Raw genomic sequence first — 27,578 nt, forward strand, 5'->3', positions numbered from 1 at the left:
AGCAACCATTACCTCTTGAAGAAAATACACAACACAACACCAACTATGAAGTAGTCAGGCAAAGCAAAGCAAACAAAACAATGCCTCTAGAACTTCCTAGCAATTCCCAGGAAATTCAGGAGACAGAGGGATATGCTTAGCAACATCACATGGAGGCAATCATCCAAACCCAGACGGCGGGAAATTCTACCAGACAAATGGTCTGGTTTCTCAACAGAAAAAAAAATTGCAACATAAAAAAGGTCAGAGGTGTGCTCGCTTCGGCAGCACATATACTAAAATTGGAACGATACAGAGAAGATTAGCATGGCCCCTGCGCAAGGATGACACGCAAATTCGTGAAGCGTTCCATATTTTTACTTAAAGAGAGCCAAATCAAGAACGAACTGCCATTCACAATTGCTACAAGAGAATAAAATACCTAGGAATACAACTAACAAGGAACGTAAAGGACCTCTTCAAGGAGAACTACAAATCATTGCTCAACGAAATAAGAGAGGACACAAACAGATGGAGAAACATTCCATGTTCATGGTTAGGAAGAATTAATATCATGAAAATGGCCATACTGCCCAAAGTAATTTACAGATTCAACGCTATCCCCATCAAGCTACCAATGACCTTCCTCACAGAACTGGAAAAAACCATCTTAAACTTCATATGGAACCAAAAGAGAGCCCGCATAGCCAAGTCAATTCTAAGCAAAAAGAACAAAGCGGGAGGCATCACACTACCGGACATCAAACTCTACTACAAGGCTACAGTAATCAAAACAGCATGGTACTGGTACCAAAACAGAGATATAGACCAATGGAACAGAACAGAGGTGTCGGAGGCGACACAACATATCTACAACCACCCGATCTTTGACAAACCTGAAAAAAACAAGCAATGGGGAAAGGATTCCCTGTTCAATAAGTGGTGTTGGGAAAACTGGCTAGCCATATGCAGAAAGCAGAAACTCGACCCCTTCCTGACACCTTACACTAAAATTGACTCCAGATGGATTAAAGACTTAAACATAAGATGTAACACCATAAAAGCACTAGAAGGAAACCTAGGCAAAACCATTCAGGACATAGGCGTAGGCAAGGACTTTATGACCAAAACACCAAAAGCATTGGCAACAAAAGCCAAAATAGACAAATGGGACCTAATCAAACTCCACGGCTTCTGCACAGCAAAAGAAACAGTCAATAGAGTGAATCGGCAACCAACAGAATGGGAAAAAATTTTTGCAGCCTACCCGTCTGACAAAGGGCTGATATCCAGAATTTACAATGAGCTAAAAAAGATTTACAAGAAAAAAACAAATAAGCCCATTCAAAAATGGGCAAAGGATATGAACAGATACTTTACAAAAGAAGACATACATGAGGCCAACAAACATATGAAAAAATGCTCATCATCACTGGTCATTAGAGAAATGCAAATCAAAACTACCTTGAGATACCATCTCATGCCAGTTAGAATGGCGATCATTAAAAAATCTGGAGAAAACAGATGCTGGAGAGGATGTGGAGAAATAGGAACACTTTTACACTGTTGGTGGGAGTGTAAATTAGTTCAACCACTGTGGAAAACAGTGTGGCAATTCCTCAAGGACCTAGAAATAGAAATTCCACTTGACCCAGCAATCCCATTACTGGGCATATATCCAAAGGATTATAAATCGTTCTACTATAAGGACACATGCACACGAATGTTCATTGCAGCACAGTTTACGATAGCAAAGACCTGGAACCAGCCCAAATGCCCATCGATGATAGACTGGACAGGAAAAATGTGGCACATATACACCATGGAATAGTATGCAGCCATTAAAAACGAGGAGTTCACATCCTTCGTAGGGACATGGATGAACCTGGAAAACATCATTCTCAGCAAACTGACACAAGAACACAAAATCAAACACCACATGTTCTCACTCATAGGTGGGTGTTGAACAAGGAGAACACATGGACACAGGGAGGGGAGCACTATACACGGGGGTCTGTTGGGGGAGAAGGGGGGACAGCAGGGATGTAGGGAGTTGGGGAGGGATAGCATGGGGAGAAATGCCAGATATAGGTGAAGGGGAGGGAGGCAGCAAATCATACTGCCACGTATGCACCTGTGCAACAACCTTGCATGTTTTTCACATGTACCCCAAAACCTAAAATGCAATTAAAAAAAAAAAGTTTTCTCAAATAGTTTTGTGACATGGGAGTGCACACTTATGAAAAATATAGCAGTGTGGAGTGTCCGTGTGAGATGGTGGTGATGACTCTAAAGTAAAATAAATCTGCTAGCGTATGTGATTTTCTCTATGAATATTCAGCTCCTTGGCTACAGGTTGATTGCTGGATTTTGATACAGTTCTAAAGGACTGAGATTTTGATTGGCTGCAAATAGATTTGATGGATGGATGGATTCTTGACCAATTTTATGTAGATGTGATGGAACCCAAATGTTTGCTTTGAAAGCCTTTAAATAATGTGTCTGTTTCACCAAAATTGTAACAGATTTCTAAATAAATAAATAAAAAGAAGAAAGGAAAAAAAAAAAGAAAAAAAAGAAAAAAGAAAAAAAAAGGTCAGAGGTGATACTGAGTAGTGTTAAAAGAGGCTTAGGAGACAGAAATGACCTTTATTTGGACATGGTGCAAATAAACTATTAAAAAATCCTACAACAATAAGTCAATTAGGAAAATACAAATACTGATGAATATTTGATACTGAGAAATGACTGTTAATTCATTTTTCGGTGTGATGATGATGTTGTAAGTTGAGTATGAGAAGAAGAATCCCAATCATTTATAGAAATACTACAATATTTTATAGATATTTTGAGTCAACGATTATCTGTTATGAAGATGCAAGGTCCAGGGAATACTGTTACTTGCAATTTGCTTCAAAATAATCCAGATGCAGAGGTGAAGTGGAAAAAATGATGTTGGCTCTGCTGCTGAATGGGGTGATGGGGCAGAGGCATTCATTCACCATCTCTCTACTTTCAAATGTGTTTGATACTTCTATAACACAATGTTAAAGTTCCTTTAGGAATTCTGCGGTGTTTCTCAACATTGTTTCCCACAGCTGTCCTTTGGGGTACCTATTAAAATTCACATTCCCGACATCAGCTGACTCGGGGTACTTCTCAAAATTGAAAGTCTCCCCACCCCAGATTTGTGAATCAGAATTCCTGGGAGTGAAGCCCAGAAAACTGTATTTTACATACACTAAGCAGGTAGGTCTTCTGCACGCTCCATTTTGCTTTAGTTATTTGCATGAAATAAATTATTTCTTTTTCAAGGGGTTTTAAACAGTTTAAACATTATTTTTTCTATTAGAAGAACTTTACAGTGATCTAAATATCCTTCACATGGTATTGTTTCATTTCAATAAAATATACCCTGTTGGTGTCATATACCAACAAGTACATAGCCTTAAAATTGTATTACGGGAGAAGGGGATCCGACCATACTCTCCACAGTCTGCTGAGCGTGTGGTTAATAAAGTAGACGAACTGGCCTACTGTAACCTGTATGAAATGTGCCTTTTGTATGGAAGACATGCTTGGTGACAGAGAAGATAAGTTTGCATTTTTTAAAAAGTGATTTGAACTCAGCTACAGCATTAGCATATATTCCCAGACTGCATAACTATTCCTAGAATCACGAGCACTGTTTTCCAAAAAGAGTGTGTCCCTTATCCTTAACATAAAGAACATAATTCTGTCTAATGATGGTGCTTATCACTAGAAGCCAGAGGCTTGTTAATTGACTCAGTTTCCCTGGCAAGTAAATATAGTGTACCAGGATGACAGACAATCAGAAACAGACATCAATAGCAAAGGTATTTTAAATTGTATTTTATTTGATTTTTTAAAAATTTTTAATTAATTAATATTTTTGAGATAGGGTCTCGCTCTGTCGCCCAGGTTAGAGTGCAGTGGTGTGATCTTGGCACACTGTAACCTCTGCCTCTCAGGTTCAAGCTATTCTGCTTCAGCCTCCTGAGTAGCTAGTATTACAGATGCCCACCACCACACCCTGCTAATTTTTGTACTGTTAGTAGAGACAAGGTTTCACCATGTTGGCCAGGATGGTCTCAAACTCCTGGCCTCAAGTGATTCACCTGCCTTGGCTTTCCAAAGTGCTGGGATTAGAAGTACGAGCCACCGCACCGTGCTTATTTTTATTTTTTATGGAGACAGAGTCTCACTATGTTGCCCAGGCTGGTTTCGAACTTCTGGCGTCAAGCAATCCTCCCTCCTTGATCTCCAAAAGTGCTGGTATTACAGGTGTGAGCTACTGCGCCTGGCGTAATAGCAAACGTACTCATAAAAAATAGGAGAGCAGAAAGGGACAGAACCAGCACTTAGTAAGCATTACTAAAATGCTAGTTACAGTCTTAGAAGCTTTATATAGGATTTCTAATTTAATCTTTATTGAAGCATGTAGCTTTTAAACTTTTTTAAAAGCCCTGAAGATTCTACCAACGAGCTTCAGAGCATCTGCATTTTATTTTTAAATTGAATTTCTCACTATTAAGTAACTGTAATTTCAAAAGCACTCCACGTGTCATATAGTAGAATAGCACTTAACTCAGGGGTTTGGGTCTAAAGTTCCTACCCAATGCAGAATGTGTGGGTTCAAAAGTATCCTTGAGGCCAGGCCCAGGGGCTCACGCCTGGAATCCCAGCACTTTGGGAGGCTGAGGCGGGTGGATCACGAGGTAAAGAGATTGAAACCATTCTGGCCAACATGGTGAAACCCCGTCTCTACCAAAAACACAAAAATTAGCTGGGCTTGGTGGCACGCACCTGTAATCCCAGCTACTCTGGAGGCTGAGGCAGGAGAATTGCTTGAACCCAGGAGGCGGAGGGTGCAGTGAGCCGAGATTGCGCCATGTACTCCAGCCTGGTGACAGAGCAAGACCCCATCTCAAAAAATAAAAATAAAAATAAAAATAAAGTATCCTTGAAATTGTAAGGTGCAAATCAGGTCAGTGGCTTGTTCCACTAATACTGTTCCACTCAAACCTTTCAATGCTTCCCATTACATTTATGGTAAAAACCACAGTCCTGATCCATGTCAAGGCTTAGAAGGCCCTACATGATCTGACCCCAACTATGTAAAACGCTCCTCCTCTTTTTTCCTGCCCACCTCCTTCCTATACTCTGCTCCAGCATCCTGGCCTCCACACACACTTCCACATCCAGGCACAATCCTGTTCCTAACTACAGTCCTCCTCTGGCAAACGAGTTCTCTTCATTCAGGTTTCTGCTGGGATGTGTCCCTCCTTGGTCGCCTTGTCTGAAAGAGCAGGCCCCTTCTTCCCTCGCCCCTCTGATTCTTCTCTTCATTCATCACAGCTGATGTTATACCACGAAGTTCTTGCTGGTTTAAGTTTGTTTCCCGTGCTAGAATGATGCTCCCTATTTATTATTGATATATCCCAGGTGTACATATTTTGGGGGCACAAGTGATATGTACTACTGAATCCTAAAACATACTCCTTCTATCTAACTGTGTTTTTGTATCACCCACTAAATAACTTCTCTTCATCCTTGATCCAGCTGTAGCACCTATGAGTTGTAGCACAGAGAAGGCACCCTATAAGTACTGGTTCAATAAATAAAAGTGTCTTACATTGCCCATCAAGGACACTACACCCAGTTTCTGTTGATACCACCCTGTGCAACAACGCTCACATACAGTAGAATTTGGAAACCACTGAGTTAGGCCAAGGCCCAAGAGGAAAGCCTGCACCAGATCAGTGTCTGGACATCCACAATGCACCTTTGACATCCCTAGTGGAGACCAAGTTTTCTTGCTTGCATGAAGGTTTTCCTTAATTCCATTTTATTAGTAAGTCTCTACATCTTCAAGATTTGCCAACTGATTTGTTTGCTGTTGTTGTGAGGGTGAAAGGGGATAGCAGAGTTCTTCTGAAGTTAGATTCTTAGTTACCCCGTTAATCAAATGTAACTTCCACCCTGGCATCATGACGACTACTAATGGGCCAGTGCCTACTGCCAGGGTTGTGCAGATCTCAAAATAAAGGCATCCTATCATCTCAGTGACGCCCTGTTTCTCAGGTAGAAAGGTTATAGCACTACCAGCTTTTTTTTTTTGGAGAGAAAGTTTCATTCTTGTTGCCCAGGCTGGAGTGCAATGGCATGATTTTGGTTCACCACAACCTCCACCTCCCAGGTTCAAGCAATTCTCCTGCCTCAGCCTCCCAAGTAGCTGGGATTACAGGCATGCGCTACCATGCCTGGTTAATTTTTTTTGGATTTTTATTAGAGACGGGGTTTCTCCATATTGGTCAGGCTGGTCTCGAACTCCCAACCTCAGGTGATCAACCCACCTCAGCCTCCCAAAGTGCTGGGATTACAGGCATGAGTCATCGCACTCACCCTCATCATTTTTTTTTTAAACATATAAACATAAGTTCTCCCTACATCCATTTGCATGAAATTTCAAAAGTGAGCACCCTAGTACAGCATGAGTATATCACAGTCAATTAGCGGCCGAGGCCACACAAAACAGCCTGAGTTCTTGACCTCAGTGAATTTTGGTATGTAATAACTAAATCTGTGGCATAAAATGGTGTAATAAAATTAAATTATTGGCATTAAACTGTCAGAGGTAGCTTGCTTATGGTAGCCAAATATCACGGATTAAATCTAACGTTCAAGATTGGACTGACCATGCAAAGCAGACAATTTCTTCCTCCTAAAATTGAATGGATGGAGATGGGCCCTCCCTCAGGCTTATGAGTTTCTTCTTCTTGTTTTTTTTTTTTTTTTTGGACATCAATAAGCATCTCATTAATGTTATAATTTAAAAAGTGTTTCCTCCCTCTAATGGAAGATTTAGGCTAGAGGAAACTCTCATTGGTCCTCCAAATTGGAGGCTTACCAATTAAAAAATGTAAATTGTTTCATATTATTAGTGATTTCGACTTTGAAACAAGCTGTTTCTTCTCTTCTCTTCCTTTTAAGTGAATATGTTTTAAGTGGTAAGTTTAAGTGTACAAATATCCCGAGCTAGCAAGGTAACTGTTTTAAAAAATAAAACAACTCATTATTATTTGCAACTCCTTGTTTTAGGGAACTGGATTTTCTCAACACTGCGTAATAACATAAAAAAATATTCCTCACAACAAAAGGCAATAAATTGGAAACCGAAGTTAAAGAAGACTGCAGCTGTCATCTCTAACGCTGCTTTGAAATTTCTGTGTTCATCACAAAGCTTCATTGTTCTTTTTTCTTGATTTTATAAGTCAGCATTACACACTGAAATCTAACATACATTATGCTAACAAAATTTTCCTTTATTTGTTTCATATATTGAGGTTTCAAGATTGTGTTTGAAAAAGAAGTTGAGACTAAAAATATTTGTAAACTACCAAGTAAAGGTAATAAATAATACAGAATTTGTACCTGTGGGTGATCATTGCCATAGCTATCTACTGCCTAAGTACAGGAAAGAGAAGCATAAGTTTTAAAAAAGAAAATAGTCCTTGTGGAACTATGTTCCCCTACATTGGGATATAAGTAATGTATGAATGACTAACTTAACCTTCCTCTTCTTTTTCACATGTTTGGGGGCAAGTAGGCAAAGCCTGGAATAGTCACTGATGAAACATGCGTTTACACTCATGCATGGTTCTTAGAGAATGGAAGAATGGGAGCTGAACAGTTCCATCTGTCAATGATAAAGTAGCTCCCATCACCCTTCCCATCTAGTGCTCTTGGATTCAAGGGAAAGAATGTGCGTTGGAAGACAGGGCAGGGGTTTATTACTCAGAGAGATGTAGGTTCAAAGCCAGCATGTTTATTATTAGCAGGGTAACTCTGAGCTGACTCACTCCCATTACACTGAGCCTTCTTATCTGCAACATGGAGATGCTACAAGTTTCTGAAGATTCCTTATTATCTCATAAAAATAACATAAAACAGCTCCATAATAAGTACTCAATGAATGGCTTCCTCCCTTCTGGGGACCTTGTAGAAATGCTGATCAGGCTGCTCCAGCAACCGGAATCAAAGTCCAGTCTTGGGAAAGGGCCTTCCTGGTGAGGGATGCCAACCCCATTCCTAAACATCATGGAGAGATCCTTCTAGAAGAACAGCAGCACATGCCCATCCTAACCTCTTTCAGCCCCAGTTTAGTGGTCATCTGTGAATGCACCTGATCCATGAGGATAAAAAGGACAACAGGTGGGGTGGGAGAGACAAGGTTAAAAGTAGACCCCCCAAGGGCCAACGTTATGAAGAATCAAATGTCCGTTCCTTGACAATTACTAATCATGAATAATTCGGTTCTCCAGGATGCTCCTTTGCCTTAAACCAAAGTCAATCTTTTCTAAGCAGTAAATGGGGACATCTCTTCCCATTTCAAAGCAAGCACTTGCCACTTCAACTGTACAAATTATTTAGGATTAAAAATAGTATAATTGGCCAGGTGTGGTGGCTCACACCTATAATCCCAGCACTTTGGGAGGCTGAGGCGGGCAGATCATGAGGTCAGGAGTGTTTGAGACAAGACTGGCCAACATAGCAAAACCCTGTCTCTACTAAAAATACAAAAATTAGCCAACGTGGCGGCATGCATCTGTAGTCCCAACTACTTGGGAGGCTGAGGCAGGAGAATCACTTGAACCCGGGAGGCAGAGGTTATAGCGAGCTGAGATTGCACCACTGCACTCCAGCCTGAGCAACAGAACGAGACTCCATCTCAATCAATCAATCAATCAAGAAAAGAAAAGAAAAGAATATTTAGTATAGCTGAAAGAAATGAGGAGTTTGTCATTAGAGTTTTCTTTTCCCCATTCTCAAAGCAAACAGAAACAAACTGCACAGAAACATGTTGCTTAAAAGGTTGCTATCCTCCTTTTTCTATCTTTAGTCTTGCCGTCTTTGTCTTTCTAACATGCCAAAGAAGTTTCCCTTGCATATAGAAAATATTCTGGGATTTGTCTGTCTTGCAGCCTCACTAGGGAAGTCCACTTAAGGGTCCGAATGTCAGGCTGCTACTAGATTCCCTTTCCTTTTGCCTATAACTTACGAGGTTGTAATGTGGCTCATGCATGAGACAGATGCCTACTACAGCAAGGAAAATTCTGCAAACAGCATTCAATGAAATCTACAAAGAGAAGACCCGGAACTCGGTAAAGAAGAAACACAACATTTGGTCAACTGAGCACCAGACTGTGAGTTTTTTGAGGGCAAAGATTATGTTTTCTTCCAGTTCACGGTGTATTGCTGGCATTCAATTAAATACTTAGGGAATGAATAAATGCAGGGATGAATATGTGATGTACAGATTCCAAATAAAGTTCAGAATTCATAACTAGTAATGAATGATATGAGGAAGTAAACCTTTTCGGATTTTGTAGATAGCATAAGATTAAATTCAACTGGAAAATGGAAACTTTCAGGAGTATCCATTTCTCATCTGAGTGATTGTGTGTCAGTCTTCAGAGGAAAAACAAAATTTTTCTTTAAAGAAAAAAAAAAAGACAGTGGGATAGTCGTTTTTGAGAACTCATTTGTGAATCAAAACCAGAGTAGACCAAGTGACTGAGCATTCAAATGAAAGGGTAAAAAAAGAAGAAACATGGCTGATTTTTTTTCCCACTCTCACTGGTGTGAGATTTTAAAGACATTCCTTCCTGTCAAAAGGATGGCGTCAAATGTATTTTAAGTATCTACATAAACCTGCCTCTTCATCTCCCTCTTGTTCTTATAGTACATCTATTCTCGTCTCATTCCACCACAACAAGTTTTATAATAGCAGGTAGGTTTGTACATTTATCACTTTATCTTTTGAAAATGTTACAGACAATTAATTCACATTAAAACTCTTACTGATTCAGAAGTTCAAGATTTAGAATTTAAGGATCTGACGAAAGTTTAGCTTAAACCTACTTTAGCTGACTATATTTTTAAAAAGGTTTAGGAATGTTTACCTCCTTTAAGCATTATTAAACTTTCTTTATCACCATCATCTGCATCCAGACAACATGCTAATCGAAAGTGATTTAGTCTTTAAAGAAAATCTTGATAAAATTTTACTAGATTTGGTGTGGATGAAAATTCTTGAGATGTGAAGAAAGAATAAAAAAAAAAACTGGGTTCAGGATCTGGTTGTGGTGGGTATCCCTTGTGTAATCTTACATAACCATGTTACTTTTCTCAGCCTCAGTCTCGTCACTGATAAAGAGGGGGTAAGAAAAAACCGTAATTGTCTAAGAATTGCTCTGAGGATTACACCAGTGTGAGATAATGAACTTTACTGAACTGTATGCAAAATATATCACTTTCATCATCATCACCATCATCATCACCATCATCACCTGGTACTTTAAAAACTTCAAATGAGAGAGGGTAAGAAAGAACCCACTGGATCCCCTGCTCTGCACCTGGCATTGTGCTACAGCTTGTGCACGTGTGTCACTTCAGGTTACAACAACAGCCCAATTGTCTACACATACATTTATATCTGCTGTATAGGAATAAACTATATTTCCAATTCTGAAAAATGAGGTGCAGAGAGGATTAAGTAACACGCTTGAATTCAAGTGTGCTTCAAGAATTAAATTGAAGCTGGGTGAGATGGTTCACACCTGTAATCCTAGCACTTTGAGAGGTTGAGGCAGGTGGATCACTTGAGGTCAGGAGTTCAAGACCAGCCTGGCCAACATGGTGAAACCCCGTCTCTACTAAAAATACAAAAATTAACTGGGCATGGTGGCGCGTGCCTGTAATCCCAGCTACTCAGGAGGCTGAGGCAGGAGAATTGCCTGAACCCAGGAGGCGGAGGTTGCGGTGAGCCGAGATTGCGCCATTGCACTCCAGCCTGGGTAACGAGAGCAAAACTCCTTCTCAAAAAAAAAAAAAAAAAAAAAAAAGAAAAGAAAAAAAATACAAAAAAAGTTAGCCAGGCATGGTGGCGCATGCCTGTGATTTCAGCTACTTAGACAATCACTTAAACCCAGAAGGCAAAGTCTGCAGCGAGCTGAGATCACGCCACTGCACTATAGCCTTGGCAACAGCGTCTCACTCTGTCTCAAAAACAAAAAAGCAAAAAACAAACAATTAAATCGATAAATATTTACTGAGTGCTTACATTGCGCCAAGTACTGATTTAGGTACAAGGATAGAGCAGTGAGGTGAGCAGACAAAATCCCTGCCATCAGAGAGCTGACCAGGAACTGAATTCTTTTGAATTCAAAATCACTGTTTTCCCCATTCTATATTATGTCAATGCTTGGGGCTTGCACTTGCTCTCTCTAAAGGCACTACTGGTATAGAAAATAACACCTGGGCCAGGCATGGTGGCTCATGCGTGTAATCCCAGGACTTTGGGAGGCCAAGGTGGGCGGATCATGAGCAGGAGATTGAGACCATCTTGGCTAACATGAGGAAACCCCGTCTTTACTAAAAATACAAAAATTAGCTGGGCGTGGTGGCATGCACCTGCAGGCCCAGCTACTCGGGAGGCTGAGGCAGGAGAATTGATTGAACACAGGAGGCGGAGGTTGCAGTGAGCCGAGATATCGCCACTGCACTCCAGCCTGGGCAACAGAGTGAGTCTGTGTCAAGAAAAAAACAAAAACAAAAACAACAACAAAGCAAACAAACAAAAAAAAAACACCTGTGCAGCAGCATACTTGCATAAACGGTTAACCACCCTGCTAGGGGCTCTGCAGCCTCGGGGTTCAAGGCTGCCTGAGGGCTGAGGCAATCCATACTTTGACATACCTGTAGCCCATTTGTAACAAACTAGCTTGGGAAGTTGCTTTATCAACAGTGTAGCTAATGATTCAGGAATATCCCTAATTTGTACTGATTTCCTCCCATGTTAATTACTATTGCTACACAGTACATGTAATTCCCAGTATTATATAGAGATTGGCATATACTTTCCACTCTCTTATTGCCATAGACTTAGTGTTTTTGGCAGGTCAGCAAGATGAGGTCAAAACAATCTTTGTAGTCAGCAGATAAAACTAAACAGCCATCAGAAACATTTTTTTAAAATGCTATCAAATTATTATGGTAGAGAGCAAAACCAAGAAATTAATGCAAAAGAACCAAGAGATTTCTTAATCTTACCGCCAGTTCAGATTCAGAAAAGGAACTAAAAGCTGTGATCTATATTATGCAAACTACTGCCTTCTACATTCTTGACTTTTGTTCTTGTCTGGGAGCTTAGATATTGTAACAATTAAGCAACTTGGATATAAAAATAGGTAGATAAGCTGACCTTCAGGGGGACTCAGCAGTGACCACCACTGTTACGTATGGAAAGGAACAAAGTGAATGGGAGAGGATATATGAACTTGAGGTCAAGAAAACCTGTGGCAGGCATTGGGTTGGGAAGACTATTTACTGAGGATCTGAAGTGTGGCAAATGCTCTAAGAGACAGAAGGAAAGAAGGACAGCATCTCTACAAGTAGCACCCAATCTAACGGGGCAGTAAGACCCATCTTGATGTAAAAAAGAAGTAACAGCAACAACAGAGCTGTAGAAAACTTCACTATTAGAAAACAAACAACCCAATTTTAAAAATGGACAAAAGACCTGACCAGAGACCTCACCAAATTAGACATAGAGATGGCAAATAAGCACATAAAAAGATGCTCCACGTTATCAATCATTAGGGAAGTGCAAATTAAAACAACCGCAAGATACCATCTATGAAAATGGCCAAAATCCAACACGGTGCCAGCAGCAAATGCTGGCAAAGATGCAGAGCCATAGGAACTCTCAACTCATTGCAGGCGGGAATGCAAATAGTAAGCTACTTGGGAAGACAGTTTGGCAGTTTCCTACAAAGCTAAACATACTCTTACCATGCAATGCAGCAAGCACGCTCCTTGGTATCTACACAAAGAAACTGAAAACTTACATACACACAAAAACCTGCACTTGAATGTTTAGAGCAGCTTCATTCATAGTTGTCAAAACATGGGGAACAGGTAAATGAACTGTGGTACATCCATACAATGGAATATTATTCAGCACTAAAAAGAAATGAGCTATTAAGCCATAAAAAGACATCAAGAAACTTACACACATACTGCTACATGAAAGAAGTCAGTCTGAAAAGGGTACTGTACGATTTCAACTTTAGGACATTTTGGAAAAGGCAAAGCTACAGGGATAGTAAAAAAAGAAAAAAAACAGGAGTTTTGGGGATTGGGAGGAACTAAGAAGCAGAGCACAAAGGATTGTTAGGGCAGTGAAATTATTCTGTATGATACGGTAATGATGGACACATGCCAGCTATTTGTCAAAACCCACAAAATGTACAACATGAAGAATGAACTCTCACATGAACTACAGACTTTAGTTAATAATAATGTATCAATATTAGTTCATCGATTTTAACAAATGTAGGATGCAAGATGCTACTGATAGGGACACTCTTTGCAGGGGGTTGGGGGAGGCCAGGAATATAGGAACTCTCTGTGCATTCAAATCAGTTTTTTTGTAAACCTAAAACTGTTCTATAAAAAAGTCTTAATTAAAAACAACAAGAACAACACTGCACTGACAGCTGTTCCAAGTTTCCCTCCATGCATCCTTCCAGATACTTGCTAGAGCCCAGTGGAATTAATCAGGGAAGATGAAACCAACAGGAATGGTGGCTGATGCCTGTAATCCCAGCTACTTGGGAGGCTGAGGCAGGAGAATCACTTGAACCTGGGAGGTGGAGGTTGCACTGATCCGTGATCACGTCACTGCCCTCCAGCCCAGGTGACAAGAGCAAAACTCCATTTCAAAAAAAAAAAAAAAATTAGGGAAGGTGCCATAAAGGTGACTCCCAGCCAAGGTATGAAGGGCTAGAGGAGAGCCATTTTTTTGGCCAAGAACTAGGAGGACTCAGTGATTCAGATGGAGATGAGGGCAAGGGCAGGGTTTGGGGTGGGATGAATGCATTGGGAAGAGTAGTCAGCAGAGCACCATGTCTGACCAGAAGACAAGAGCCACAAGTTGCTAAAGAACTGAAGGTAAAGATGGGTACATCAAAGATAGCCTATGATTAGGAAGTTAAAATGAAATCTGAAAGGCAGGTAGAGTCATTCCAGAAAGGTCATGATGCAATCAAAATGATGTACCAGGAGATGTCTCTGCTAAGTCCGGGCCACATAAAGACATGAGAGATAGGGAGGGCTGCTACAGGTGAGGTCATGAGTCAACGCTTTGAAGGAAGATAACAGAAAACACAAAGACTCTAAGGGAAAGCACAACTTCCAAGAAAAGCCATAATGAATTGTGTCCAGGAAGCTGAGACGGAAGAGGAATAACTTCTCAAAAGTCCTAAATGTGAGGAGGGAACCCATGAGGATAACTATCAGCCTGGGTTCCTAGATTTCTTTTCATTCAGAATTCTCATCTGATCACATTTAGGACAGAGCAAGAGGGCAGTACAATTGATGTCAGCAGAAAAGAGAAAAGGGGACATATCCAATTGGTGAAATCAAAAAACTTTCACTCTTAAATTCATACACTGGAAAAGTCAGTAGCCACAAAAATATTTTGAAAATCTGTATTTATTCACATGGAAAGATGTCCACAACTTTTGCAACGTGAGAGATGAAAGTTCGGAAAAGTTAACAAGCATGATTCCATGTCCATAAAGCCACATGTATTTATTTGTATATATATCCATAGAAAATGTTCTGGAAGAAAACACACTCAAAGGCTAATGGTGCTGAACATCCATGAGCAGGTGGATGAAAATGACGTGGCAGGCTTTTTGTATTCCTAGTTTGCACTTCCTTAATTTCTCTTCAAGCTGTTATAGAGACTCCATGTAAAAGACTAATTCTTTCAATGAAAGGATTAATGCTCTTTCCATCTCATAATTCAAGCTTCCAATAACATCCCTTGCTGAGGGTACAACAGTCAGTGCCTTACACAAAAGCCAGTGTTTGCGTTGTGACTGTGGTGCAGCCTCGCATAACATAAATGACTTCAACAGCCACATCCTGATGCATAAGGAAAAAAAAAAGGAATGGAAATTTCAAAGAGCTAAAGTCACAAAAAGTAACGGAAGGAGTAGCAACAACAGCGGCAAAGGAAAACGTGGGCAGGGAGGAGACAGACCCCCACACACATCCCCAGCACTTGTTTTCTCCACTCTGGAGGCGTTTTCTTGATTAGTCTATTTTAAAAATTGTTATTGTTTTTAAAACTGCAGCTAAAAATAACATCAAGATGCACAACATATGCAGAAACACCCCACGATGCAAATTATTTATGAAGATGATGCAGCGATGTGACCAGGAATTAGCATGAAGTGTGGTTATCCTATTACGAGGTAAGTTTCCCATCCACAGACCAGAGGCATGCACGGTCCAGTCACCAATGTCAGGTTTTAATTGTTTGGTTTTATTCCTTAAAACTACTGCTTTACATGCAAAGGAAGGAGGGGCGGTGTGGCCTTTGAGGTGGGGGATGGGAGGAGCATTATAGAAGAACAGGCATCCTAGTGACAGTGTCTTTAAAGACTGTATCTACCAACTTTTCTGAACTAACAATTTCACCTTGAAATCTGTTACAATAAGTACCTTTAATCAAAAGCCATCTGTTTCCAATTCTTTTCTATGGTCATGCATTCATTATAGCTACTTACTGTAGTTCATTATTTCAGCATTGCAATTATCATTCTCGAAGTCTTCAATCCTATTGTGTATTAATGTAGGAGTATGAGAAAGCCAGAAAGGAAAACTTCATTTTAAACTCTATTGCCTGTTAACAACCCTGTCCGAAAATTTAGTAGGTAAAGAAGTTGAACCTAAAAGAAGACCAAAAGATTGTCTGAAGATTCCATTTATTACTTGTTTCCTGTTCTCTATAAAACACGGATATTCTCTTGGTAAAGACATTCCATTTCCACTTCTATCTAGTGACCACCAAATATTTTGTAACTCTGTTTACCTATTAAATAGGGAATTATAGCAATAATCATAGGAATCACAGTGGCAATAACAATAAAAAACAGAAAAATAATTTGTCTCCTATTTGTTGCCTTAACAGTAACATCACTAAGAACTAATAAACTCTGAGGCTAGAGCCTAAAGGAAGAATTTGGTTTAGGACTGGTTATTACCTTATAAAGGGAAGTACCGTCAAATTGTTATCAAGTAACTTGTTTCCAAGGAAGCCACAGGGGATGAATGGTCCCAGGAGCCAGTAAGCAAGTATATGCTATCCCTGGGCTAGGAGTTGCTGGTGTGTACTGAAGTACACGGTTACAAATCAATACAAAGCAAATTAACCAAAAGAGGCAAAAGTCACTCCCCTTTCTAAGGAGATTGTTCAGTGTCCTAAGTGAATGCAAGCATTTAAAAACTGTACGTGCCTGATATTAAAAATATTGAGATTTGGAACAACCAGAGAAGTTTTCAGATGCTTGAGAATACACATTGAAACGTCATCTTACTTTTAAATAGAAGAACATAAACTTACTTGGACTGATGCTTCTTTGGAATAAAAGCAAGAAAAAAAAATGGGTAGGACTATGATAGAAAACTATTTCGGAGGTTGATCCACTCATCTAGACCAAGTCCCTACACCTAAAAATACAGGAAGTTAGATTTTAAGGTTTCTAAAATCTGCCAAAACTATACAATAGAGTTGGCCCTTGGCCACCCAAACTTTCTAGAAAGGCAGAGTTTTAAAATGCACTTACAGTGTGGGCACTCAATAAATGCTTGATGAATAAATGAAAGAATGAATACATGAATGAATGCATGCATGAAAGAATGAGTGAGCAGCTCACTTAAAGTTGTCTGTGACATTCTATTAGGGCCTGAAAAACCAACATCAATTATATAAGACTCTTACCCTTAAGAAGCTTCTATTCTATCAGGAGAAGCAAAAATATAAATAAGTTAAGTTTAATACAGTGCGATACTTGCAGTAATAATGAAAGACCATATCAGGGAGCAATTAGTGGAAAACTAGGCAAGGGGGTAAAGGAAGTTTCTAAGATAGGATTTGATTAAACAAATTCACACCAAGGTGCTAATATCTTATCTGTGGCCTCTGCCCCAGAATCATTTGCATTTTAATAGAAAACTGGCTGAAGGTTTTGCTTGATACTTAAGGACTGAACTACTGTTAGTAGCAATTCAGGCCACAGGAAAGCGGTCAGCAGAGAAGATGCTTCAAGTACCGGTATTAGGCAGAAAGTCTACCTACATTTTTATCATGAAAAAAGTTTCAAAGTGGGTAGATGCAGGTCTTCTTCAAACATTTGAAGCCATGAAAGAGAGTTGGTGAAGGTCAGGCACAGTGGCTCACACCTGTAATCCCAGTGCTTTGGGAGGCCAAGGTGGGTAGATCACCTGGGGTCAGGAGTTCAAGACCAGCCTGACCAATATAGCGAAACCTCGTCTCTACTAAAAATACACAATTAGCTGGGTATGGTGGCGGGTGCCTGTAATCCCAGCTACTTGGGAGGCTAGAGGCAGGAGAATAGCTTGAACCTGGGAGACGGAGGTTACAGCAAGTTGAGATTGCACCACTGCATTCCAGCCTGGGCAACAAGAGCAAAACTTTGTCTCAAAAAAAAAAAGAAAGAAAGTTGGTGAAGGGTTTCAAAGAGATATTTGCACACTCATATCCATAACAGCATTAATAAACCAAAGGTGGAAGCAACCCAAGTGCCCATTGATAGACGAAGGATAAGCAAAATGTGGTCTACACACACAACAGAACATTATTCAGCCTCGAAAAGGAAGGAAATTCTGACCCATGGTGTAGCATGGATAGACCTGGAGGACATTATGCTCAGTGAAATAAGCCAGGTGCAAAAGGGCAAATCCTGCACGATTCCACTTATGTCAGGTACTTATAGTAGTCAAAATAACAGACAGAAAGTAGAATGGTGGTTGCCAGGGGCTGGAGTGGAGGGTGGAGCATTCGCGTTTTATGGGTCTAGATTCAGTTTTGCCAGAAAAAAAGAGGTCTGAAGACAGATGAGGGAGATGGCATCACGTCAATATGAACGTACAACTGTACACTTAAAAATGGCTCAGATAGTAAAGTTTCTGTGTATTTTATAATAAAAAGAACTAGAAAAACTGTTGGTGAACTGTATCGCAACTTTGAAACTTACATGCAAATTCTTTGATGATTATTAAGTTAGTTATTTTATATGGAAAGTTACTGGACAGAAGTCAGAATGAGTGGTAAAGACCGACAAGATAGACAGCTGCTTGCTTCCTAATCTGTTTGAAAAATGACATCCAAAAGATCTCCTCTGGCATCAGCTGAAATCACCATTAAAAAATTCAGGCCAGGCTTGTAATTCCAGCACTTTGGGAGTTCAAGACAGGAGGATCACTTGTGGCCAGGAGTGTGAGTCCAGCCTGGGCAACATAGTGGGACTCCATTTCTATAAAAAACAGTTAAGGGAAAAATTCAATCCTTCCATCCCTTAGCCCTTGAAAAATGCCACTATCCTAGCCAAGGTCTCTATCAGCTTAATGTGAGCATCTTAACAACACTTTTTCTCCACAGGCCAAACGAGGTACCTAGACCGATGTGAGGCATTTGGAAAAGATTCGACTGGAAAGGGAACAGAAAGTGACCAGCCACTGAGCGGATAGGCAAGAACCACTGGAATCAAACTGTGCCGACTTCAAAATTTCCCCCACACCACAGATGACCTTTTGCCACAAGTGTTCATATAAGCTTTTCTTTCTCCTTCTAACAATCTCCCTATCTGAAAGACTCCTAGCAATTAAAAAAAACCAACAAAACACAATTCAAAACTTGAAAAGGGTTTTATCAGAAGATGAACAGGTCTTCTGTTAACTCCCAACCATCACGATGTAAGTTCATCACAGAAACTAATTTTGAATTTTTAGTGTCATCCTGAAACTGCACTATGGTTAGTAATTTAAGAATGAGATGAACGAAGTAAATGGAGATGACTTAGAGCTCGGCATTTCTGAGTTTGCTGCAGCAAGTAGTTAAGTCTGAAGAATCTAGATATGAGAATAATGTAACAGACAAGGTGGACAGATTGGATCAGAGGGGCTTTACTATTAAGATAAGTGACAATGATAGCTCACAGTTACGACCTTATGCCTATACCATAGAGTGACACTAGACAAACAGCAAAATGCAAGGCTGCCATGTGCACTGGATTAGCTTCTCACCTCTCTGTAGCTGAGCAGCTTTCAGTAGAGCATGTTGGGAGTGCGTGTGTGTGTGTGTGTGTGTGTGTGTGAGAGAGAGAGAGAGAGAGAGAGAGAGAGAGAGAGAAAGTCTGTCACTGTAATATACAAGGAGTTTTCATAAAAGAAGATTGGGAAAGCAACAACAATTTGAATTAGGGTAGCCTATTTTTCTTTATAAGACACTCAGAATATTTAACAGGCCTTCCTTCATCAATCTCCGCACCATCTGTCAGACCTTAGGTTACAATGACCGCCCCCACGTGTTAATCAAGAAGAGGCAACCAAGTGTGTAGCTTTGAGAAAAGTTCCACTCTTTCAGACTTGACTGTATTATTAAAATTTCTAAAAAGGTAAACAACAGGAGGCGGCTTTGATCACAGCATTGACTTTAATTGCATACCCATGTCCCTGGCAGCTTAGAATGGTTACAGAGCTTAAGGTAACATACAAAGTGCAGGTGAGTAAGAAAAGAACCTGACAGAACTCAGTGAAATAACACGCAGGTGGCGGCAGATGCACACCTGCGCCTTCACCCCACTTCCAAAAATAAGAAGATTCTATTTCTCTACTCTCTACTCCATATACTCCAGAACAGATTAAATACACACTTATAAAGAGAGATGTATTTAATATTTTATGGATTTAAAATAATAAAATGTGTTTTAATATTTTATGCAAAACTTCACGTAAGGTCATGTGTTTGTACAGAGCAAACCATGGAGTTAGGCACCTCTCTAGTCACCTATAAAGCTGAGCTCATCCCTTCTTCTGGCACTCATTCTGTACTCTATTCTGGAAGCCAGACCAGATTGAACACAGCAAACCATATCTTCTTTTCAGTATAGAATGCAATGAGTCAGTGTTTATGCAATGATCTGCTATTAAAGCAAATAAGCAGAATCAGAAATTCCAAAACATGCTATGTTTTCATTTCCATTTCACATGAGTATAAAGCTCGCCAAATTTGGGCGCTTTAAATTATGAAGCCTCCTATCACACACTTCTTTATCAGTCCTCCACATAATTGTTTAACTAAGACGCTGATAAAAATGTCGAAAATGCTTGCAATGGTTCTCAGCAGCAAACAAATGTCTGTAGGCGCCGACCATGCCCTGGGGTTTTTCAAACTCTTTCTTGTCTTTGAAAATGCATCCCATTCAGTTAGCAGTGCTGGTGATAAGACAGGGCACACAGAGGGGCTAACCAACAGCCCAAAATGTGCCAGAGCAGAGCCCTGCACTGAATTTAATGCTGACAGAGCATTCCAATCAGTAAGTCTGTTCCAACTCTTTAACTGGAGAAAATGTCAGAATCTGAGCTACAAAAGTGGCCCACCTGCCCCTGGAAGATTAGGTTCTGTGTTTTTAGTTTTCCTTGTCTTCCTCTATTCCCATAATTCCCATTTATTTTTAATTATTTGGTTAGGGAAGGTGTCCCTTAAGGAAAAGAGTACAGGAATGAAGGCAGCCTGCCCTACTTTTAGATTCTTCTGTATTTTCTTTTTTAATGAAGAAATTAGAAAGAAAACCTGGAAAATTATTATCTGCATCGCACACATGTTCGATGCTCCCCTCCCTCATTTTTATCTATAAAAGATAGCACTTTCAACATCTGAGTTATAACTCCAAGAACTGAAAAGTACCCAGACACTCTGACCTGATATCAGGCAGTTTCAGTGACAACAAACTGGTCCCCAAACGTACCGGTGAAAACCACACGTTCTCACTCTCGGCGACTTGAATTTGGTGAAATGAAACAGTCATTTCTGTTTTTGCCTTCTGAAAGAGTTATGCTTAAAAGTGCAGTTAAAAGGTCAGATCTGGAAATTAATGGGTGAGCATGGTCCCATCTGAGATCAGAGAAGCATTGTGAGAGTGCCCCATGGCCCTTGGAACACCCTGTTTATTTAGAGGTCGAAAGGAAAAACATGTGGGAAGGAAGAAAGTCTTTGGCTGGGTGATGACAATGATAAGAAGACACTTTCAGAGAATGGGATCTCTTTGACTCAGCCCCTTGGCAGGTGTTTCTTTAGAACCCAAGGACACTGGAGTCTGGTAGGATCCCACAGCGGAGAGAGGTGAGGAACACTGGCAGAGTTCTCCCACCAGATTCATACAGATACTGCTCATGATCTGAGCCTCTGTCTCTTCTGCTCGACCCTGGAGGGCCTCCAACCTCTTTCCTGGTCACATTGTTCTGAAAGTACACGTCAGCTTTGAGCTACCGCTCAGTCAGGTCCTCCCATCTTCTCCTATGCTATCCCTGGGCCAACTCTTTGGAAACTTCCTGAATTGTCTAGGCTAATGTAGGCTTTTAGGCTTTTGCCACCTAACCATGCCCTACACATCTTATTGGTCACGTCAACATCCTGCTTAAACTCTTTTGATGATTGTTCTCCTGTCTTCAAGATAAACTCTGAACTCCTCAGCAGAGCTTACTGAAAAGACCCTTTATGATCTGGCTTGTTCTTCATAAGACTTCGCACATGCCTGGCTCCAGCCACGCTTAACTACTTGCAGTCTTCCAACGTGCCAAGTTCTCTCCTACCTTTGAGCTTTCCACATATCCCCCTTGTGACCAGAGCTAGAGTTTCTCCATCATTTGAAGTGAACAAATTAAGTAATTGCTTTGGTTAAAAAATTAGCAAGCATCTTGAAGCAGAGCTTGAAAAGCACTCATACACTGGGGTTTGCTCTCTCTTCCTGCTTCTGGGAATGCTGAGGCTGCAAAGTGAAGAAGCTCAGACTATCCTACTGGAGGAGGAGAAGCCACCTGAAGCAGAGACAAGCTGTCCCAGCTGAAGATCCCCCATCTCTCAGGCAAACCAGCCCTCCAGTAGCCACGTGAGAGAGACCATGTTGGATCAACCAGGTTTTGTCAAGCTGGCCCAGACTAAAATAGCCCAGGTGACCTGCCCACACAATCATAAGATTGTGGTTTTGGCCCTTAATTGTTGGGATGGCTTGTTATACAGTATATGCTAACTGATACATCCACTTTGTTTTCCGGTTAACACCTACTCATTCTTCAGGTCCAAGGACGAAAGCTTCTCTGACCCCAGAAGATGCCATGCTGCTTTGCATCCATGGCAACCTGTGGGTTCCATTAGGTGAGCACTGGTCATGGTGTAAAGGAGTTGACTATTTTCTCATTAATCTCCCCAGGGACTGAAAGCTCCTTTAGCTATTGTGAATGCCCAGCCTGTAGCATGCACGTGCACGCATGCGTGCACACACACACACACACACACTCCCTTCCTCTCTCCCTCTCTCTCTGGAAATATTTGCTGAAAGAAGATACAAGAATGTAGATATCCATCTTCAGGCTTTCTTCTATCCTCAATTCAAAGAATTAGCCTAGACCATTTTTATCTATCACCACCTAGACACAATAACCACATCAAAATGTATTTTAATGTTTTACTTTTTTAGAGTTCTAACTCATATCAATAGCCTTTGGGAATCTCCCTACTCCTTTTATAGATGAGACTATTATAGCTTCCAAACTCACTGTGTCTTTCAGTTTGACTAATACTATAAAATTCACCTAAAATTCCAAGGGCCCTCAGCATATGCACATGGATAATTCTGACAAATGTGTCACCTTCACTGTCATAATTATTCTACTATATACATGTCAAGGAAGCAGAAGGTCTTAACAATACATAACCGAATTCACTGTCAGTGTAATGACAATGACAGTTAATGACAACTCCTATTACAGAGGCTATGTCTCCACAACAAAGAGACTAACAAGTTGCAACTGTTCACCTGTTCACTTCAGCAACACACCATGATAGATTTTGGTTTTCATAATAGCATCGTGGCTGCCACAGTTATTAGGGAGCAATCACTGGGTTAAAAACTAAACAGACTTTATCTCATTTAACTCTCACAAATCCTCAGGGTAGGAATGGTGTCAGACTTTCTTTATAGATGAGGTAAATAAGGCTCAGAAAAGTTGGGCAGGCAATTTCCCAAAGGATACACAGTTAATGAGTGGAAGTTCTGAAATTTGAACCCAAATGTGATTCAAAAAGCCTCTTATATGGACTAATACCTTTAAATCTGATGCTGTTAAGTGGCAGTGATAATGATCTTCCTTTGGAAGATAAGGAAATAGAGGCACCCAGAAAAAAAGAGCTTGCCCATGGTCTAAAAGGGCAGGAATGGGAAGCGAACCCAGGTGCCTGAGGTTCCTGCTATTAGACCAAGCCCAGGGTGCCCCTATCTTCTCCTTAGTCACTTTTTTTTTTTTGAGACAGAGCCTCACTCTGTTGCTCAGGCTAGAGTGCAGTGGCATGATCTCAGCTCACTGCAACCTCCGCCTCCCAGGTTCAAGTGATTCTCCTGTCTCAGCCTCCTGAGTAGCTAGGACTACAGGCATGCACCACCACGCCTGGCTAATTTATATATATATATATTTTTAGTAGAAACAAGGTTTTACCATGTTGGCCAGGCTGGTCTTGAACTCCTGACCTCAGGTGATCCGTCTGCCTCAGCCTCCCAAAGTGCTGGAATTACAAGTGTGAGCCACTGCACCCAGCCTAGTCATTAATATTTTGATTCACATCTACCCCTGTGATCAACGACAACTTATTCAGGAAGGAGAGACAAGTTCTTTCTTTTTTTTTTTTTTTTTGAGACGGAGTCTCACTCTCGTCACCCAGGCTGGAGTACAATGGCACGATCTCGGCTTAATGCAACCTCCACCTCCTGGATTCAAGTGATTCTCCTGACTCAGCCTCCTGAGTAGCTGGGATCACAGGTGTGCACCACACATCTGGCTCATTTTTGTATTTTTAGTAGAGACAGGGGTTTTACCACATTGGCCAGGATGGTCTCAAACTCCTGATCTCAACTGATCCACCCGCCTCGGCCTCCCAAAGTGCAGGGATTACAGGCATGAGCCACCGCGCCCGGCCAACAGGTTCTTTATCTTCTAGTACACTTCCAATTATTTACTGTGTATCTACATAGGCTGTAAAAAGAAAAGCATATAAAACATGAAGTTCATGAAACCTAACTGGGCTATCACCTACTTGACCAAAGTTCTTCTAAAAAAGCAACTGTCAAACCTAGAGAAGAATCTGAATCTTCTAAGCTTAATGCCATTTACATTAGTTGTATTTCTTATTCACACGGGAGAACTAGCTTTATTATCTGTGCACCATAAAGAATGATGAGTATTTAATCACTAAGTTTTAACAGTTATATAATAACCCAACAAAATAAGACAAATCCATACTTCTCCACAGTATCAAAATGCACTTAATAGGTATTTAATGTTTCAGAACACACAGTGTCTTCTATCATTTAGATCATTTTGGCGATTTAAAATAATGAGCTAGGCTGGGCACACTACACACTGTCAAATAAAACCGATTTACTTTATCTCCAACGAAACATCCTGAAAATATGGGATGCTCTGAAAGTACAAACAGCTACCCTTGGAGTTTTTCTTTTTCCAAAAATTATTTCTCTTAATTCCAGTCCCAGATCTTTACTACCAACCCTTATTCCAGCTATAGGAGAAGGAGTGAATACTGGCTGAGTATACAAAAGGTGCTAGAAATGGTCAGTTACACCCTAAATGCCTTTCCCATCATAAGCACACAGTTTCATGCAATCACCTCGGCTTGAGTGTGGTCATTCAGTGGAGCAAATGATGCAGGTCGTGTTTTAGTTGTGAAGGGAAAGGCAATAATGCATACTTCATACTTCCGGTCATTTGTAGGTCTCCAATGCTCTGGGGACACCCAGTCATCAGTCTCCCTTGTTCCCCATTTTCCAGCAAAGACCCACTTTGAGTCTCTTTCTTCATGAAAAACGACTTGACGTCTCCAGGGCCATAGAGACAGAAGCACCCCCAAAAGAAAATGTCACCCAAATCCATTGCCTAGGGGCTTCCACAGAGACATGGCCGTGGAAGAAGGCTCTAGGACTGCCAATGTCACTTGACTGGCCATTTTAGACTTCATCTAGGCAAGGCTGCCTTGGACAGGGACTTTAAGATACAATCCTCGGGATTTCTATGTTCTTTGGATGCAACTCAGAAAATGGCAGAAGAAGTCATTTAGTGCCAATTCAGCAATGGCATAAAGAGAGGAGAGCAATTAAAAAGAAGAGCACAAGGTGGGCTGTATTCCTTTTCAATGCTGGGTGCATGGATAAATTACCAGAGCCCAGTAAGAAGGCTCTCATTACACTGGATGGCTTTCAGGCCAGCCCTGTCACTAGGAAAAGGGGCCAAGAGGGATTGCTGTGGTGTTTCCCTTCCTTCTGCCTCCCCTGACCTCTGATTCCTCCGAAACATCTACTCATGTCTCCAACTCTGCATGCCAGTGCTGATCAACAACCAGAACATTAACCCAATTCACAAAAAAAGCTGATACCATCAGATGCTCTGAGATCGCCTAACATCCTGGCCTGACAGTCCCCACATTCTGCCTGGACTATCCATTAATTCATCTGTTATTCTCCATGGGATTCTATCTGTACCAGAAAGACCATGTGGTCCATGATCCTTATTAAGTGACACTCCCATGATACAGTTAGTAAGTGATGTCCTCCTCCTGGAGGCCTGCCCAGATGAGGGAAATGGAAAATCCTCTCTGAGCAAGGTGACTGCCAACTCCCTTCTGACCCTCTGCAGGCCACCCTCTTCCACTGCCACTCCCTCGCTTGCCTTAAAGGAAGTGCCAGCCAGCACGTTGCTAGGACAACTGGCGTCACTGCAGAGGCACAGAAATAGATCACCAGTGGAGCTGGGAACCTGGATTGTAAACTCCGATGACAGGGATGAGATACCGACTGGCAGCTAATCTGTCCCCTACAGCTAGTGGCAGAGGAACACTACCCAGTGGGCAGCTCTCACCTTGATACACTACCCTTTCATCTACATTTGTGCTTGATGTGGTGGTGGCTGAGAATGGGCAAGGAACTAGCTTTAGTTAGAGCCTGAACGACTCAGTTTTGAATTACGTGAGCCGGTAGCTATGCAGTAACCACCTGACATTTGCACCTTTAATTTGTAAGTTTCCAGAAAATCAGGGAGGAAGGCTGTTCACAAGCAGGAGTATGAGAGCCAGAAACAGGTAGAGCCATTGAGGTTGCCAAAGAGAAGGAAAAAACAATGTGTCTGGACAAGCAATAGCTTTCTCCTTTCTGAACAAAAGCATTCTACTCTTCTACCTCCTTTTAGAGATCAAAGAAGAAAAAGGCAAAGGAAACCGGAACACTAGGGCTTGCCATGGTAGAAGAGAATAACATTTGTGCCCAGTTCTCTTTGTTCTGCAGGGTGAGTTTTACAACGCTTATAACGGGTAGCAACTTGTAGGAGCCCCAGGCATTAAGACTGTCATCAAAGTCTTGGAGTTTAGCCCTGGAGAAATTACATTTTTTTTTTTTTTTTCAATTCTATGCAAGCCACAAAGACTTGAGAAGAAGAAAGGAAAACCAAACGAAGGGTAACCTAATGGAAACTTTAGAAAATCATTTTATCAAGAGCATTTTCATTTCTAGATGCACAAAGAAAGGCTGGTGAGGATGGCTGATGTGCACATTGAAACACGGAACTGACAGCCCAGGACCTGTGCAGGGGCCCAGCAGTGAATTCTGCCAGCACTATAGGCTTGTCACCTCCCGGTGCCAGGCACTCAAGACCGGGAGACGATCACGATATGCTGTTTATAAAGATAATGAGAAAGAAGTGGAATTTAGAAGTTGGAGAAGATGGTTAAGAGTCCAAAGAGCATGATGACAGGAACCTGCCTGAGTTTTGGAAATAAAAGATTATGACTGAGGATCACCATTTGTCTTCCATTTCTGTTTCCATCTAGGGAGACTCTCCTTAAGTAAGTTGTTTCAGGAATATAAGCACAGAAAGAAAAAAAAATTACTTTGAAAACTTAATTTCTCTAACATAGGTTTCAAACGGCTAATTTGATATCACACCTAAAAATCATTTTCTACTTGTCAAAAATGACTTTTTCTGAATCATGTAACATACTTGTTTAGGTGTCTGCAAAAGGTTAATATAATCCTCAGGATTTACAGAAGATGGATTAATTCTTTCAGTCTACGATTCTACTTAGTAATAATTTATTACATAGCTACCACTGGAAATTTAACATGAATTTATGTTGGAAACATGGTTAAATATTTTTATGGTATAATATGATTCTTTTACAAAAGTGAAAAATTTAAATAATTTAAAAAATGAAGTTATCTTTCTATTTGTCTTTTTATATTAGTCCTAAGGAGCGATTTATGTGTTGTTAAGAACCAATAGATTTTGTTTGGGTTCTATGACTAAACAACGTCAACTAGTTCTTGTGTCTCATCTTTCCTTAAGAAAGCAAAGAAGAAACAACA

At 40.7% G+C, this 27,578-nt stretch overlaps 1 protein-coding gene and 1 non-coding gene across 2 annotated transcripts in view; one reads left to right on the forward strand and one right to left on the reverse strand.

Moving 5' to 3' along the window:
* LOC105733862 (uncharacterized) overlaps window positions 1–27,578 on the reverse strand; it is a 435,752-nt gene that overhangs the window by 112,686 nt on the left and 295,488 nt on the right. The gene's annotated exons all lie outside the window — the stretch shown is intronic.
* On the forward strand, window positions 252–358 carry LOC135269312 (U6 spliceosomal RNA). Its single transcript, XR_010337619.1, has one exon. It is a non-coding gene; the product is annotated as a U6 spliceosomal RNA (small nuclear RNA).

The sequence above is a fragment of the Aotus nancymaae genome, unplaced genomic scaffold (genome assembly GCF_030222135.1).
Source record: "Aotus nancymaae isolate 86718 unplaced genomic scaffold, 86718_ANA_hifiasm-v0.15.2.pri h1tg000051l, whole genome shotgun sequence".
Taxonomy (NCBI): domain Eukaryota; kingdom Metazoa; phylum Chordata; class Mammalia; order Primates; family Aotidae; genus Aotus; species Aotus nancymaae.